This window comes from Schistocerca nitens, chromosome 6, assembly GCF_023898315.1.
Source record: "Schistocerca nitens isolate TAMUIC-IGC-003100 chromosome 6, iqSchNite1.1, whole genome shotgun sequence".
In the NCBI taxonomy this organism is placed as follows: domain Eukaryota; kingdom Metazoa; phylum Arthropoda; class Insecta; order Orthoptera; family Acrididae; genus Schistocerca; species Schistocerca nitens.
Window position 1 is genome coordinate 701,463,346 of NC_064619.1, and position 13,647 is coordinate 701,476,992.

Consider the following 13,647-nt stretch of genomic DNA (forward strand, 5'->3'; position numbering starts at 1 on the left):
GCCGAAGTAGAGAGGATATAAAATATAAACTGGCAATGGCAAGGAAAGCGTTTCTGAAAAACAGAAATTTTTTAACATCGAGTATAGATTTAAGTGTCAGGAAGTCGTTTCTGAAAGTATTTGTATGGAGTGTAGCCGTGTATGGAAGTGAAACGTGGACGATAAATAGTTTAGACAAGAAGAGAATAGAAGCTTTCGAAATGTGGTGCTACAGAAGAATGCTGAAGATTAGATGGGTAGATCACATAACTAATGAGGAGGTATTGAATAGAACTGGGGAGAAGAGGAGCTTATGGCACAACTTGACTAGAAGAAGGGATGGATTGGTAGGACATGTTCTGAGACATTGAGGGATCACCAGTTTAGCATTGGAGGGCAGCGTGGAGGGTAAAAATCGTAGAGGGAGGCCAAGAGATGAATACACCACAGGATAGAGTAGCATGGAGAGCTGCATCAAATCAGTCTCAGGACTGAAGACCACAACAACAACTAACAGCCAAGTGAGCGAGTTTGAAAGGAACCAGATTGCGGCCTTCCGAGAAGCAGGATAGCCCTCTCGTAGTATTGCCACAAATAGTTGGATCTGCTGCGTCAGCTGTGCGACGATGCTGTTATCAGTGGTCACGTGATCATTATGGTATCTGTAGACGAGGTTCCGGACGTCCACGCAGCACAGACGCCCACCAGGTTCGTCGTACTGTAACGACAGCAGTGGGAGATCGTACAGCTATCAGAGCACAGGTAAGAGGGCTTATGAGCCCAGACGTGTCAACACGAACTGTCGCGAAACGGTTATTACGAGTGGGACTACGGGCAGACGCGCACATCTCTAGCCCGTCTTCCACTCACGCCACAGCATCGACGTGCGCGACCGGACTGGTGACGTTAGAGGATCACTTGGAACATGGAACGGCACGCAGTGGTCTTCAGCAATGAAAGAAAAATCTGTCTGCATGTAAGTGATGGTCGTCATAGACCCGCCGAGCGCTGTCTCATAGAGTACATCCATCCAAGACACACTGGCGCCACACAGACCTTACGGTCTGGGGTGCGATAACCTACAACTGTCGTCCGCCTGAGGGAACGCTAACCAGCATTCGGTATGTGCAGAATGTTGTTCTTCTGCCGTTCTTGCAGCAGGAATGTGATGTGTCGTTTCAACTGGATAATACTCGCCAACACACTACCCGTGGAACTCAACGTGCTCTGCAAGACGTGCAGCAACTTCCCTGGCTAGCACGATCTCCGGACATGTCTCGAACTGAGCACGCGTGGGATACGATAGGAGGAGAAGTGACTCGTGAGACTTGTAAACCAACAACTCTTACAGAACTACGTGAACAGCTCGAGCAGCTTGGAGTAACGTATCCCAGGACAGCACTCGCCATCTGTTCGAACGACTGGATGCCAAAGTAAGCGCCTGCAGTGCCGCCCGTGGCGGCTACATCACGTACTAACGCGTTTCAGCATGGGCCGATACCTGGTGCCTCAGAACCGCTTATGCCATTGATCTATGGATTGAAACACCCCCGTTATATCTTTACTGGGTTTTGTGTGATTTACCGAAGCCGCCAAACAGTTAATTATTATGAATATATGACCGTGTGCTTAATGGATGAAAGGCCATCGGTTTTTCTGCTGTGGTTTCGGGGGTATTTCAACAGATTGCGCCTGTTCTGAGACGGAATAGTTAATGATTGAAAGTTTTTCTATTATTAAATACCCCAGAGGTTGCTATTTACAAACTTATACGTATTTAGAATGAGATTTTCACTCTGCAGCGGAGTTTGCGCTGATATGAAACTTCCTGGCAGATTAAAACTGTGTGCCGGGCCGAGACTCGAACTCGGGACCTTTGCCTTTCGCCAAGTGCTTTACCAACTGAGCTACCCAAGCACGACTCACGCCCCGTCCTCACAGCTTTACTTCTGCCAGTATCTCGTCTCCTGCCTTCCAAACTTTACAGAAGCTCTCAGTTGGTAGAGCACTTGCCCGCGAAAGGCAAAGGTCCCGAGTTCGAGTCTCGGCCCGACACACAGGACCACCAGGAAGTTTCATATCAGCGCACACTCCGCTGCAGAGTGAAAATCTCATTCTGGAAACATCCCCCAGGCTTTGGCTAAGCCATGTCTCCGCAATATCCTTTCTTTCAGGAGTGCTAGTTCTGCAAGGTTCGCAGGAGAGTTTCTGTGAAGTTTAGAAGGTAGGAGACGAGGTACTGGCAGAAGTAAAGATGTGAGGACGGGGCGTGAGTCGTGCTTGGGTAGCTCAGTTGGTAGAGCACTTGCCTGCGAAAGGCAAAGGTCCTGAGTTCGAGTCTCGGCCCGGCACACAGTTTAACCTGCCAGGAAGTTTCATACGTATTTTCTATTAACTCACAAATTCGGAGGCAGTTGCTACCTTCGCCTTTCACGTTTAATTACGGTTATGTCTTTTATTGCTTCCTGATTTTAAGTACTTCGTCACAGGCAATGATGATGGTTAACATTCACAACAATCCTCACTGCAGTCCATGATTGTTGCTGGCCGACACGGTTGACGCGAAACACGTAATTCGGCACTTGTCACTTTAGGTTTCATATCACTCGCGAATCGGTATCGATAAGGTGACACGCTCATTTGTCACACTCTGTGAATTTACAATTTACTCTTCACTCGGCACAACCGCCATTGACACCGTACTCAGCTCGACCGCCACTTTTTTTTTATTTTTGACAGTCTTTCCAGCATTGCTTTCACCCGACACTAATCTCACTACCTCCTGCAGCACTCGACAATCGACTCCTCTCTGCTATCAACCTGGGTGTCGGATACTAATATCTATGTTCGTGGGATCACGGATTCCTTACAAAAAGTAACCATTTATGTACTACATATGCGCAGTTTCAATAATTAATCTTTAGCGAATTGGGAAATCTATAAAAGGTTGTGCTTATTTTCTTCCGGCAGTGTATTTGAGCCGCGGATACCACTTAAGCTGCGTATCGGCTGAGCACAGCTGCAGCGTGGTAACAGTTACTGCGAGACAAACGCGTCATCCATACACGCAGCAGCCACACTCAGTTGATACAGGACTTCATTCCGAATCGGGTGTTCGATACTGATCGCTGGTGCCTTAGTACGTGCAACAACACCATAAATACGACACTTACAGCGGCTGCCTCCATTTGATGTATAGGGGGTGGACGAAAATACGGAAACTCCGTAAACACTTTACCACATCTATAGGAATACCACAGTCATTGAAAATAGCTTCCTATCGTCCCGGAAGGGATACATACAGTTCCTGGCAAATAAGATAAGGATAATGGAGGTGGATAGCGATCAAAAACCCTTTTCTCCCAAGTTGACCACAAAGGCTCAATGAAACTGAGCTCTAGTTATTGTGGTGAGCAAGGGAGATACGACATTATCCTCTTTCTCACAAAACCAGTCCACGATTATGCATGCTTCGTGAACAGCGGCCGTGTCGTCTTGGAACGCAGAATCACATTTGGAGAACAAACATTGTACCATGCGAGGGACGCGATCAGCGAAAATTGTCACATAATCCTTGGTAGTAGTGCAGCCTTGCAAAGTAACCATGGCGCCCATGAAATACCACGATACGGATTCACAAAACTTCACCGAACCCCTACCATGTTTCACTCTCGGGACGTAAACTCAACCAGAAGTTGCAAATATACTGAAAGAAGACTCATTCGACCAAATGACGCTCTTCCATTGTTCCATAGTCCACTTTTTATGTCTTGGCACCACTTTTTCCTGTTACCAGCATTTGCATCACGGATGAATGGTTTTGGAATACCAGCTCGCCTTGCGGATCAGAGCTTATGGAGCTCTTTTCGTGTTGTGTTGGTGCTGGCAGGGTTCGCCAGTGTGACATTCAGTTCTGCAGTGATTTTAGAGGTTTCATTCACTTCTTCAGAATCTTCTTCAAAGATAGTCCGTCACAACCACTCAACACAGACTTTCGTCCACGTTGTGACTTAGCGGATGACACTTTTTCGTTTTCACAGTATGCGGTATAAATCTTCGATAAGGTGCACCTTGGAACTATAAACACTTCGGCTGCCTCGATTACGGAAGCACCCACCAAGTGAGCACCAATTATTTGCCCACTTTCGACGTCACTTTGCTCCGACATAATGCACTCACAACTACGCAGAAGACCGTTCTTATCACTATTGAGAAGATTGCACAGAAATCGTACATGTTTAAATACAACGGTGGAACATGCAGGAATGTCAGACCATTCTTCCTCAAGATCAGAAACCAGAGAACGTGGTATTAGACGTTGGACCTAGAGTCAAGTCGACATTCTGACTAATTCTGAAGGTGTTCCTTTGTCTTCAAGTCGTGACTCTGGGGAGGTCACTCCAGTTCAAGAATGTTACTGTTCACAAACCATTACCACACAGATGCTGCTTTATGATAGGTTGCATTCTATTGCTGATACAAAACATCACTGTCTTCTAACTTTATGCAGTACACAATACTGTAATATTTAGCTTACCCTCCCCGCCCCCCCCCCCCTTACTAAACAGCACCTCCACATTTCACTGTCAGCATTACAAATGATGCCAGGTAAGGCTCCCCAGTCATCTGCCATATCCAAACCCTTCCGTCGGATTGTCACAGACTCTAGCGTGTTTCATCACAAGAAATCACTGGTTTTCAGTCATCCACCGTTCAGTGGCTTCGCTCTTTACACAACCTCAAGTGCTGCTTAGCATTGGACTACAGAAATGTGTGGCTCCACTTCTGTACTCGATTATTTTTAACTCCTTATGCACAGTCATTGTGTTAGCTAGGCTGAGGGTAATACTTTGGAACTCAAAATTTCATGCAATTTCTTAAAACCACTCTCTGCAGTGCTTGACGGTTCCTGCTTCGTAATTGCACAGATTTTACAGACTGGATAATGTACACTACCTGATCAAAAGTGTCCTGGCATCCCTACGTAATGTGGAATTGACCACTAGATATCACAATAGGTGGACCGAACACAACAAAAGGACGCGGGGAGTATCGTGTAGTGTCCTGCGATCGGCAGGAAAAAACTAACGATCAAGTTTGAACACACTTTATTCTACCTAAAACGCCTTCATTGCGTGTTCAAGTTTCCAAACGCAAGAGCAACAAGAAGCACAATAATTCTTGTGGTGGCAAAAACCAGATAAGAGTACAAGACAATGAAAAGAAAATAATAACCAGAATACTACTCTACACAATTACAAAGATACAGCTTTCTACTGTATACTGCGGTGAGTGTCTACTATGCTAGAGATAGCATAGGTACTGGCTGAGGCTACCCTAGCTGTAGGTACACACTGCCGGTCTGACTCTGCTGGCATGCTTATAACGCCAATTCGGCGGAGTGCTAAACGTGTTCACATTGGTTCCAGTTGGTGGAGATTCACAAGGCTTTTCACGAAGTAGTTCCGTGTTTATGCGGTAAGTCTGTTGTTGTTTACATCCACTGGCGATGTTTCGATCTAGGCTGTTGAAGGGAGGTCTAGAGCCCACCTTGCTTGTCTGTTGTGCGGGTCCTCAAACTGATAAGGGGCCGCTGCGACATACTGCGTTGTCGCCAGAGATGCACTAACAGCAGAATAGTTCGGACACTGAGCTCAGTGACTTCTAAAATGTGAAAGTCTTTGCATGTCCATTAGGGACAGTTCAACCTTTTGAAAAGCTGCCCAGTTCGACTGTCGATGATGTGACTATGAAGCAGATATTTGAAGGAGCAACCACAGGTAAACCAAGACCAGGCAGAATACTGTTAAATATACGTAATTTGCAGACCACTATCAATGTTTTAATAAATCGAAACTTTACGGTGAAGAAAGTTTGCATATAGCAGTTGCACAGACAGGTGAAACAAAGTATCACATTATCAGTGTTTATTAGTGTATTCTTACGATTACAGATAATACGATCAGTATACTCTCTAGAAATTTAACAAACGTTTTCTTACAATCTGCGATGAAAGGTCTATTTACATTCTGTCATGAATAATGGAAATCTCTCGACTCTGAATAACTCGGTTCGAATGCCGGTGGGGGAAGAAATTTTCCCCGTCAACGGGACGAAAAGTGGCGGCGTAAAGTTTCTAATGACCAGACTTTGCGCCAATATCCTGGGTTAGATTCCAAACCTTTCCGCATTGTCTCATAAGGTGAAAGCATCTGACACCGTTAATAGCGATCAGATCATGTAATGAAAAAGTTAAGCCCGAGATTCCCCTTGACATCATTCGTGAAGACTAACATGCGTGCCGAGTATGGATGTCACCATCTCCATTCTCTCTTCACCATATATCACACTCATGATACCAGATTATACAAGTGAACGTTACAGACTTACTCTCTAGACGGAATCAATCCACACAACTCTACACTCCAGGTGGGAAGGGGCTGCAAGGAAGACTATCCTTTCCGATTAGTCGGTTGAATCTGCCCATTGTGGTATCATTAGATTCTTTCTTTCTCTGCAACAAAAGATCTGTTAACGAAATTTTTTAACTGACAAAGAAGTTAACTAACATGCACATTCGCCAGAAAAATAGCACATTGTGCACGATAACAATTCGGGGTTCCTCTGTTCGTGTAACTCACTTTGACTTATCGAAGGAAATGTGCTCCATTCACTCATTGAAGCACGAGGAACAATATTTGCTTTTTTACTGTACAAATGCACTGGAAATAATTACGTCTTTGAAAATACATGCAGTCGAACGATATCGAAAGATCGCATTTTAGAACAACTATCAAGAAAGATTAAATCACTAGAACAAACCGAGCCTAGGGTAATAACAAGAAAAGTTTTTCTTCGAAGAGCAGAACCTTTGAGACTGCTTCGAGACAATTTAAGACTTCCTCCGTGGAAATCCGCAGAAGAAGACCAAATGGAACTGTGAGAATATATTCCAACAAGCCACAACGAGGATTGCGGTGACTGAACGTCACTTAACCGCTGAAGAACTGGTGACGGTAGGGGGGAGTCCTCTCTTAAAATACGGGGCTTCACATCGGAGGACAGCAAGTGTGAGTTCGGAGAACAAAAACATACTGTCGAACCCTCATAACAATGCCCTCTTTGTCCATTTACCTCTTCAGCGCGAGACCTTATGTTAGCAAATGATAGTTCCCTAGGTGTGGCTCAATTTTAGACATATATAATGTGATTAGCCAATTTGGTGGATGGTGTTTCTGAATGTTATTTTCTACAAATGTGTACATACCGTCTTAAACGTGTGTACTGTAAAATAGGCTTCTGACACGAGTAAATCAATGAAAAGTAAATGAAAAATAAGAATGATAAACATATTGACATTAATTGAGAATTTTCACTTTCGTGGAAACGAGACTTGTTCCCCACCCTTTCCGATCCCTCAACAAATATAGTACACTGCAAGTGAAATTTTTGGTAGTGTTGGGAACGCTGAAAGAATCAGCCAACCAGTTGCGTAACATATTTATTAGAACCATTTTGAAGATGACAATTTTGTAATTGTTGCAAACTAGGTCAAGGGTTCTAATGAGCCTGTGTTAAGCAACTGGTTGGCTTATTCTTTTGTCCTTTACAAGACTATGGCTTTACACTTGGTTCAAGTTTTTTTGAAACTTCCAAATTTATAATTCTTACAGACTATTATTAAAGTTACGTAAACTCTGATGTCCCAGAACACAGTATATTTGAAAGTTGGTAATACTGAAAACCGTAAAAGAAGAGCATCTAAACGTTTCAGATGTGACACTACGGAATGGCGTTGAGAATTAAGCTTTTTGATAAAATACTAGATTACGAAAACCCCCACAAAACCTTTGCCAGGTCCCGAGTTCGAGACTCGGTCCGGCACACAGTTTTAATCTGCCAGGAAGTTTCAGGTTTCGATTTCTTTGAAGATATTATCTCTTTAAAAGGAAGACAAATACTGTGAGAGTAGATAACTAAAAAACTAAAAGACAAATTTAAATTAATTTCCCAGCAAAAATACAAGCACGTGAAAACGAGACATGGTGAAACGTCAAAATGTAACTGAAAAGTGCAGGGCAGGCGCTCACACTGTAACGTAAACGCACTGTCTTTGGGGAACTGAAGGCTTCATTTAACTACGTAAGAGTATAAAGTGGACGACGTTAAATCCGCAAATTACGATATTCGCAATACAACTCCGACTGTGAAGTGTACCCTTTTCAAAGGCAAAACTAGTAAAAAAATTACATTATCTTGTTCAGTTCTGCTATGACGAGTTAATATGGAGTGTTATAAAGATGGTGAAGTTGTACACAGATGTTCGATTGACTTTGTGTTTTAGTTTACTAGTATCTTACTACCCCCTGCCCCCCCTTATTCTTTCATTTTAAACAGATCATCTGATTTCATCTTGCTAAGAAGTTGAATTTAGCTACGATATGTCGGAGTGCAAACCTTATGGACGAAAGCAAGTTTCGCATGATATGTCAATACCAGGCAACATAGCTCGATGAAAGTTCGACCATACATAGAAAGTATTGCTACAATATAGTACAGATGGTAACTGAAAGAAATACGCAATGGGACGAACATAAATGACACTTTTATTCAAAGACAATAACTACGCTGAAGACACCGTGACTCACCATGATCCCCTGGATGCTACATAAGCCGGAACACGTGTCTTGAGAGGATGTGTGATAATCACGGACAGAAATTCATGCTCTATAAAGTGCCCCTGTGCTGGCCTCAATGTTGGTAAAGGAGCTCTTGTGACAGGGTGGTTCATTGCGCCACAGGGCGGTTGACAATAGCTGTATGGTCGTTGGGTCACGAGGAAGTACCGCAATACGTCTTCCAAACGCACCCCACACGTGCTCGATGGTATTTCTGTCGGGACAAGGGGCAGTTCTGTCCACCTCGTTCAAATAACTCCTCCAACTGCGCCGTTCGATGTGGTGACGCGTTGTTATCCATAACGATGAATTGAGTTCCGAATGTATCCCTGGAAAGATGCACATTGGGATGAGGTACAGCGTCACAATAATGTTGACAGGTGAATGTAGCGCGTTCAACGATTTGGATATCGTTCCTACCTCGAAATAGGGGAACGAGTGTCACGGAGATGATACGCGAGTTCGAGTGACAGTCATTAAATCAAGGGTGGTTTTCGTTGCGGCGAGACCTGTTCACGAAATCTCAGTCACCAACCTGCTCCTCCGCGTGATTGACTTCAAAACATCTGATTGACTCCCACGTGCCCAGAGAGAAATTCGCACAGTAATAAAATAACATAGACCTAAATTCGAGCTAGCATGGAAGGATTTAGGTTTTCACTTTTCCCACGTGCTATTCGAGAGTGTAACGGTTGCGGAATAGTCTAAAAGTGGTTATGTGAAGCCCTTCACCAAACATTTAGGTATGAATTGCAGAGCAGCCATATACAGGGTGGTCCTTTGATAGTGACCGGTCCAAATATCTCACGAAATAAGCATCAAACAAAAAGACTACAAAGAACGAAACTTGTCTAGCTTGAAGGGGGAAACCAGATGGCGCTTTGGTTGGCCCGCTAGATGGCGCTGCCAGAGGTCAAACGGATATCAATTGCGTTTTTAAAAATGGGAACCCCCATTTTTATTACATATTCGTGTAGTACGTAAAGAAATATGAATGTTTTAGTTGGACCACTTTTTTCGCTTTGTGATAGATGGCGCTGTAATAGTCACAAACGAATAAGTGCGTGGTATTACGTAACATTCCTCCAGTGGGGACGGTGTTTGCTTCGTGATACATTACCCGTGTTAAAATGGACCGTTTACCAATAGCGGAAAAGGTCGATATCGTGTTGAGGCATGGCTATTGTGATCAACATGCCCAACGGGCGTGTGCTATGTATGCTGCTCGGTATCCTGGACGACATCATCCAAATGTCCAAACCGTTCGCCGGATAGTTACGTTATTTAAGGAAACAGGAAGTGTTCAGCCACATGTGAAACGTCAACCACGACCTGCAACAAATGATGATGCCCAAGTAGGTGTTTTAGCTGCTGTCGCGGCTAATCCGTACATCAGCGGCAGACAAATTGCGAATCTCAAAAACATCGATTGCACCCGTACCACATTTCTATGCACCAGTAATTGCATGGCGACGAGTTTGAATGTCGTGTACTGTTCTGCCACTGGGTACTAGAGAACTTACCGGACGATGACAGATTTTTTGCACGCGTTCTATTTAGCGACGAAGCGTCTTTCACCAACAGCGGTAACGTAAACCGGCATAATATTCACTGTTGGGCAACGGTAAATCCACGATGGCTGCGACAAGTGGAACATCAGCGACCTTGGCGGGTTAATGTATGGTGCGGCATTATGGGAGGAAGGATAATTGGCCCCCATTTTATCGATGGCAATCTAAATGGTTTAATGTATGCTGATTTCCTACGTAATGTTCTACCGATGTTACTACAAGACGTTTTACTGCATGACAGAATGGCGATGTACTTCCAACATGATGGATTTCCGGCACATAGCTCGCGTGCGGTTGAAGCGGTATTGAATAGCATATTTCATGACAGGTGGATTGGTCGTCGAAGCACCATACCCTGGCCCGCACGTTCACCAGATCTGACGTCCCCGGATTTCTTTCTGTGGGGAAAGTTGAAGGATATTTGCTATCGTGATCCACCGACAACGCCTGACAGCATGCGACAGTGCATTGTCAATGCATGTGCGAACATTACGGAAGGCGAGCTACTCGCTGTTGAGAGGAATGTCGTGACACGTATTGCCAAATTCACTGAGTTTGACCGACATCATTTTGAGCTTATATTGCCTTAATGTGGTATTTACAGGTAATCACGCTGTAACAGCATGCGTTCTCAGAAATGATACGTTCAGAAAAGTACATATGTCACATTGGAACAACCGAAATAAAATGTTGAAACGTATCTACGTTCTGTATATTAATTTAAAAAACCTACCTGTTACCAACTGCTCGTCTAGAATTGTGAGCCATATGTTTGTGTCTATTACAGCGCCATCTATCACAAAGCGAAAAAAGTGGTCCAGATAAAACATTCATATTTCTCTACGTACTACACGAATATGTAATAAAATGGGGGTTCCTATTTTTAAAAAAACGCAGTGATATCCGTTTGACTTATGGCAGCACCATCTAGCGGGCCAACCATAGCTCCATCTGGCTTCACCGTTCAAGTTAGAAAAGTTTCGTTCTTTGTAGTTTTTTCGTTTGACGCTTATTTCGTGAGATATTTGGCCCGGTCACGATCAATGGAGCACCCTGTATATGTAGATGCAGAAGTTAAATATGACTGCCCGATTCACAGAATGAAACAATGTACAAAGTACAACAAAAGAATCGAAGTAAAGTCGAGGCCGCCGGAATCAGAAGTAACACTGACCGCCTACTAAGGACGTATCCTGACTTATTAAGGACATAAAAGTGCATTAACGATGTTGGAATCCCAAAAGAGGACTGCAGCTGCGCACACACTACACCGAGGTGCTGTTAACGTGCCGCTGCGCTACCTGCTCGGGTAGTGGAGGGCGACCTGAAGTGTCGAGCTGTAGTGGTTGCATTCCCATCAGGCGTCTGTGTCGTCCGTTCAAAGCCTCGAGATCAGAATGTTTGGCACAAGATCTGTAAATAATGAGCCATCTTCTATGATGATACATTACGTCACCATAATTACGAGAATAAAAAGCTCATCGAAATTCAACATGTGTAAACTTCGCTCCCCAACTCACAATCGGTCCTCTAACATCCTAACCTACACTTGGAGCTACTTTAACATCAGCCTGACACCACACTCTACCCTCCAAGAAACAAAGAGATCAAAATAAATGTTTTCATTCTACTATTCGATCTCTGTTTGTGCTCTGTGACATCAGACAACACAACATTATAATGTAACGTTTCAAAAAACGACGTCCGGTATTGCTAGGTTCTGTGAACCAAAGAAAACCACCTTACGGACCATTTGTCAGATATCCAAAAGATTCCCAGCAGCAGTTAGTTTACCAAACTATCCACAGATGAATTCACGCAGTTCGCGATTTCGTTCCGGTGCGTTGTGCGATGGCACAGTTCATGCATTGTTTCCACGTCATAGTATTTAATAATGATGTCAATGAAATCAGAAGTTGGCATCTCTAAATATCTCAAAAATCGGTGAGAATGTGAGCTTCTGGAAATAAACCAGCAAAGGTGCACACTTACATTTAATTATTTCAGGTCGTTAAGTTTTAGCATTTTTTCTTCCATGTAGTTGAATTGTACGTAAAATGGAGCGGTATAAACTTACGGACAATGGACGACAAAAATAACACACTGTCTACGTATTTGCTGCGCTTTTTTGTCCTTTTGAGGATGACGATGTTCTGATGAAATTCCACCTCCTGACACAGCACGACGACAGAAAGTGAGAATCAAACAACTGTAAGATATCCATAATTAACGATTCTATCAACAGTTGCAGTATCTGTATTAAGCGACTAGCTACGAACCTTCCAGGTTCATTTTCAAGCCTGGACCACTGGGGCTGCACTGACAGTGCCTGATCTAATAATACACATATAAGTGGCAACACATGCTTTATGACTGTTTGCGGAATAAATGCCACAATCCACACATGCATCATACCAAGTCAAAATCAGACGTCTTTGTTCACTTTAGCGTGTTTAATTGGCTGCCTTTTTATATTTTCTCGTTTTCTCCATTAGATTCAATTACTCCTGTGCTACTCTATGTTGTATCTTGCCCTTTTACCACTTTGATCTTCACTACACCGCTTCCCAAAGTTACCTATTCTTTTTCTGTTGTGTGATGTGCATTCCTTACCCCTGTTTCAATCAAACATTGCCTTTGTTTGAGATTCCCGAAGACCTCTGGTTCTTCTACAGTCCCACTCCTTAATTACCTGTCTTTTTGCAAATTTGTTAATTTTAATCGCAAGTTCATAAGCGATAAATTGCGGTTAAAGTCCACTTTTGTCCCTGGAAATCTTTTGCAGTTTAAAATTTGGTTTTTAAAACTCTGTCACGCCAGTACACAAAGAATCTGAAAACATTCTGCGTCTCAATGTCTATTCCATATATGCAACCGTCTTTCACAAGTCTTGAACAAAGCACTAGCAATGATTAAAAGGCGTTCGGTGTAAAATATCACCAAACAGCTTCGTTTTTTATTCCGACACTCTTTAATTAATAGCTTAAACAACATACTTACAAGGTTGTTAAAATAGATAATTTTCACATAAAACATGCTAAAGGGAAATTGCCAGACGTTTTCAGTTATAAGTAAATACTCTACTACACAGACATTAATGTCCCATAACAGCAGAAACTGCATTTAGGTAAAAGAAGTTACAATTATTAAAAGCTGCTACGAGAGCATATCAAGTTGTTAATGTGAAGCGGTCTGGATTTGTAGAGGTTAAAACAAGAAAACGCGAGTATTGAAGTATGTGAAGGAATATACGGTAGATAAAATAACTTCCAGCCAGCCAACTTCGCCTTTCTTTCATATAATTTCATGCCAAACTATATACATTGTAGCAGTTGCACCTTTTAACAATGTCCGGATACATGGAGACATTTAAAACTCCCACTGCTGAATATTCCAGTTCTCTGAACTGAACTGTACTG